Genomic DNA, 5,360 nt, shown 5'->3' with positions numbered 1-5,360 from the left:
AATCACATGGCCCTCCACAGCTACCCAAGCAAGCAGCCAGCAGAAACAGGAAGTTTAATAAAACCCTATACTTCCATAAAATGTAGCCTGAAATGTGTCATGGACCTGGGCCTCCCCCTTCCAAAGTGATATACTAACATTTTATTTTTTTAAATTGCCTATCAAAATCTAAACATGTTTGATTCCTTAAATGACAAAAGGGAAAGACACTTCTAATGGCTACAGTCCTTGATTTGAAAATGTATGAGAATATGTTTTCATTATCAGTTGCCTTGGTGTTTCAAAATAATACCTTTTTATATCAGCTTCCCAATTTCACACAAGCATAACTTTTATACAATGATCTTTATGGTGATATGTGTATTTTGGAATTAACTGTAACATTTCATTTGTATGTTATACATCATGGTGTTTGCTGCTTATCATAGAGAAAAAGTTTTTTCACAATTTCATTGTGATTTTTCTATTGAGCATATAATTATAAAATTTTCTTAATTGTAATTCTATACTAAGAAGTGATAATTTAGAAGACTAATAAGTGGGGATACCTGGGTGGTTCAGCGGTTTAGCGCCTGCCTTCAGCCCAGGGCATGATCCTGGGGTCCCAGGATCGAGTCCCACATCGGGCTCCCTGCATGGAGCCTGCTTTTCCCTCCTCCTGTGTCTCTGCCTCTCTCTCTCTCTATGTCTATCATAAATAAATAAATAAATCTTAAAAAAAAAGAAGAAGACTAATAGTATCCTTAAGTATATACCAGAGGTTTTAGGCAAGGCTCTAAAGTAAATTGTTTTTTATGCTTTGTAGGGACTATGCCCTTATTTCTAAAATTCAGTTGCACAGGATTGAAAATAAGTTGTAAATAGTCATAAAGAAAGGAATGAATGTGACTAAAGAGTTAGAAATCAAAGCAGTGAGAAATTAAAATGGAGTATTTAAAAGTTTTCTGCCATAGAGACTCCTTAAAATTTAAATACAGAATGTACAGTTTTTAAATGGATAAAATGGGGGTGCCTGGCTAGCTCAGTTGGTAGACCATGAGACTCTTAATCTCAGGGTTGTGAGTTCAAGCCTCATTTTGGGCATGGAGCTCACTTAAAATAAAAATAAAAGTAAATGAATGAAATGAAGAAGATATTCTCATCTTCTTGTCTTAGAAATTACACAAGTAAAGAAAAAGAACAGGAAATAAAAACCTAAAACTCAGTTCCCTGACACTAAGAGATACTTTTAACTCTGAAGCCTGACAGAAGGAAGGCTACCAAATCTTTTGAAACAGAGATGCAAGAAGATGCTGAGGGAGGGTCCTGAGGCTGTGGATCTAACTGAAGGTGGGCAAAGACCAACTCTTTGTTGGGGCAGCATAGTTAGATGAATTGTTTAATTGCAAAAGCCTCCTTAGACAAGGTCTGGTAAAAAGAAAGGACAGGTGGAGCTGGGTGAGGAAATAGAAACACAAAGATAAGCTATTTTGCCCGAAGCAGTTTCTTGGTGAAAACTGGGTAGAGTAAAAAGAATGCATTGTGAGAAGCCCTGAAATATCAATCTCTATCAGCTGGAAAGAGTAATTCACTAATACTCACAGACTAGTATATTCAGAATTCCTTGTGATCTAGAATATAGCCCTAGTCCTCCCACAAACATATCACCCTACAGATAGCTAGTTCTGGAAGAAGTAACTTCATTTAAATAGGAACTTTGAAAAAATTGCCATAAATCATTCAAATATAGTATATATAACCATTCAAAAACTGAACAGTAGAAATGTGTGGGAAATATCAGAAAGGGAGACAGAACATAAAGACTGCTAACTCTGGGAAACGAACTAGGGGTGGTAGAAGGGGAGGAGGGCGGGGGGTGGGAGTGAATGGGTGACGGGCACGGGGGTTATTCTGTATGTTGGTAAATTGAACACCAATAAAAAATAAATTAAAAAAAATAAAAAAATAAAAACCGAACAGTGTTTGGCATTTTAAAATGTTAGGAAGTTATTGCTTCCATTAAATAGGAATTCTAAGTATAGACATACGAGTGTAGGAAATGTAGGGGGAGGCAGCAGAATGTAATGTAATTTGAATTGGCAAGCTAAAAAGAAGTGGAAGAGAAAACAAAACTATCATAGACATAATGGCCTCACTGGATGCAGCACAAAAGAGAATAGACTATACTGAAAACAGTGAGGGGTATTAAATATTGTAAAGGGAGGGGCACCTAGGTGACTCAGTCAGTTAAGCCTCCAGACTTGTGATTCCAGCTCAGGTCATTGGATCGGGGTTGTGAGATGGAGCGCCTCAACTGGCTCTGCACTCAGTATGGAGTCTGCTTGAGATTCTCTCTCTTCCTCTCCCTCTACCCCTCCTCCTACATACTCTTTCAAATAAATGAAGAAATAAATCAGTACAATCTTAAAAAAAGTATTGTAAAGGTTGCAAAATAGAATAGAAAGTTAAAAAGAGATTAGAAGAATTCGAAAATGTTATTCCTGGAAAACAAATATGAACGATCTAATAGAATATCAACACTAGAATGAAACATAAATTATGAAAGAATAAAAATATTTAAAGATGTAATTAAAGAGGGATGCCTTGGTGGCTCAGTGGTTGAGCATCTGCCTTTGGCTCAGGGCATGATCCTGGGGTCCTAGGATCGAGTCCTGCATCGGGCTCCCTGCAGAGAGGCTGCTTCTCCCTCTGCCTATGTCTCTGCCTCTCTCATGAATAAATAAATAAAATATATGTTTTTAAAAAGATATAATTAAAGATAAATTTATAGCACTATAAGTAGCCTTAGATATTTAGATTAAGGGGTTATGTATAGCATAAGCTAGGAAAAATTGCCTTAGAAAACAAACAGAAACACACTCTGATAAGTTTTCTACCTATTAAAAATAAAAAAATTACTTGAGTCTCTTGTTAAAAAGATAATAGTTAAGGTGGACTACAGAAAAGTTTATAGAAAGAATGAATTCTAGAACACAGACAAGAAATAGAAAGTATAAACTAAGAATTTTATATCTGTCCAAATTTATTCAAGAACAAGTAAAGATAATTTTCTAGAGGAAAACTTTCAGTGAACCAAGAACTTAATGTATTAAAAAAAAAAAAACCATAGGATGGAGAATTGAATCCATGTAGCTGTCAAACTCAAAAAAACAGAAGACAGAGTTTATATATTGGGGGATATAAATATTTTAAAAACTGACAATGTAGCAAACAAGCAATTAACAGAAAACAAAAGACAAATATGCTTGAACGCTTTGCTGTCTTATAAGAAAAGAAATAGAAAGTTTGTAATGAACAGCAAGAGACTCCAAATAGCCAATATAATCTTGAGAAAGAAGAACAAAGCTAGAGATACCACCTTTCCTGATTTCAAACTATATTGCAAAACTATAGAAATGAAGACAGTATGGTACTAGCATGAAAACAGACTCATAGATGGATGAAACAGAATCGAGAGCCCAGAAATATACCCATGCATGTATGATCAACTAATATTGACAAGGGCACCAAGAACACTCAATGAAGAAACAATAGTCTCTTCAATAAAAGGTGTTAGAAAAACTAAATATTCAAATGCAAAAGAATAAAATTGAACCTCTGTCTTATACCACTCACAAAAATGAACTCAAAGAGTATTAAAGACTTAAATGTAAGATCTGAAAATGTAAAACTCCGAGAAGAAAAAAGGGGAAATCTCCTTGACACTGGTTATGGAGATGATTTTTTGGATATGACACCAAAAGCATAAGCACCAAGCAGAAATAAACAAAAAAAGGATTGTAGCAAACTTAACAGACCTCTGGGATAAAATCTTTAAAAAAAAAAAAAAAAAACACTTAAAAGCTTCCGTACAGCAAAAGAAATGACAAAATGAAAGGGAACGTATGGAATAGGAGAAAATATTTGCTGATCATATATCCAAGAAGAAGAAAATATCCAAAACAGATAAGGAACTTCATGTAACTCAATAGCCAAAAAACAAATCAGTCAATTTAAAAATGGGCAAAAGACATTAGACATTTTTCCAAAGAAGGCATACACATGGCCAACAGCTACATGACAATGTGCTCAACATAACTGATCATCAGGGAAATGCAAATCAAAACCACAATGTGATATCATCTCACACCTGTTAGAAGGGTTAGTATCAAAAAGACAAAAGATAACCGATGCTGGTGAGGATGTGGAGCAGAGGGAACCTTGTGCACTGGTGAAGGGAATGTAAACAAGTGCAGCCGTTATGGAAAAAAGTGTGGAGGTTCCTTAAAAAATTTAAATAGACATATCTTATGATCCAGTAATTTCACTTCTGGGTATATATATCGAAAGAAAATGAAATCACTGCTTTGAGGAGATAGCTGCACTCCTATGTTCATTGCAGCATTATTCACAATAGCCAAGACATGGCAACAGCCTAAGTGTCAGCCGACAGATGAATGAATAAAGAAAATGTGATGCACCCACACACAGGAATGTGTCATGAAAAAGGAGGAAATCCTACCATTTGCAACAATATGGATGAACTTGTGGACATTGATAAGGGTAAAATATTAGTAAGTAAGGTCTAAAACAGAACAAAAAGTACATATCAATGATGCCACAAAAAGGGGGGAAAACCTAGAGCATATTAAACTCAAGATAAACATTTCTGTGAAAAATTCAATAGAATGAAAGGGTTTGAAGACTTGGTCTGCTGGGCTACACGACAGGAAGCACATGCCAGGAAGTGTCATAGCTTAGCAGTTGAGAATGTGGGCTTTGGTACTGAATTGCCTGGGTCAAGTTTTAGTATTTTGCACGTTAGCTGCATGAGTTGGAACAAGTGTCTTAACTTCTATATGCCATGAATTAAAGATATGATAAAAGATATAGTATACAAATATTTAGCAAAGCTGCTATATTAACATTAATATCAGATAAGATAGAACTTGAGCAAAAAGCATTAATAGAAATGAGGATGTACATGACGTAATAAGTCATGATCCATGAAGAACATATAGCATGATCTTCAAATTGTATTCAATAGACAAAACCAAAAGAGATATAGAAGCTTTAAGTAAAATTTATATAGCTTTATACCCCCCATTAAAAATTTACATTTCTTTCAAGTCCATATGAAATATTTTTTAATTGACTATTTTTTAGGCCACCAAGGACATCTTAATAAATTATAAGAAATTAATATATATAAACCAAATATATAATATATATAAATATATATATATTCCAAAGAAGGCATACACATAATATATATTTTATATATATATAACCAAATTAAATAATATAATTAATTAATATATATAAACCAAATATATAATATATATAAATATATATATTCCAAAGAAGGCATACACATAATA

The 5,360-nt window shown here is 34.1% G+C and overlaps 1 non-coding gene across 1 annotated transcript; it reads left to right on the top strand.

Annotated features, from left to right (window-relative positions):
* The first annotated feature begins 1,010 nt into the window (after positions 1 to 1,010).
* Positions 1,011 to 1,083, top strand: TRNAK-CUU (transfer RNA lysine (anticodon CUU)). Its single transcript has one exon. It is a non-coding gene; the product is annotated as a tRNA-Lys (tRNA).
* Positions 1,084 to 5,360: the final 4,277 nt, after the last annotated feature.

The sequence above is a fragment of the Canis lupus genome, chromosome 25 (assembly GCF_048164855.1).
Source record: "Canis lupus baileyi chromosome 25, mCanLup2.hap1, whole genome shotgun sequence".
NCBI classification, from domain to species: domain Eukaryota; kingdom Metazoa; phylum Chordata; class Mammalia; order Carnivora; family Canidae; genus Canis; species Canis lupus.
The sequence above is the reverse complement of the archived record's forward strand: the minus strand, read 5'-3'. Positions and strand labels throughout refer to the sequence as shown.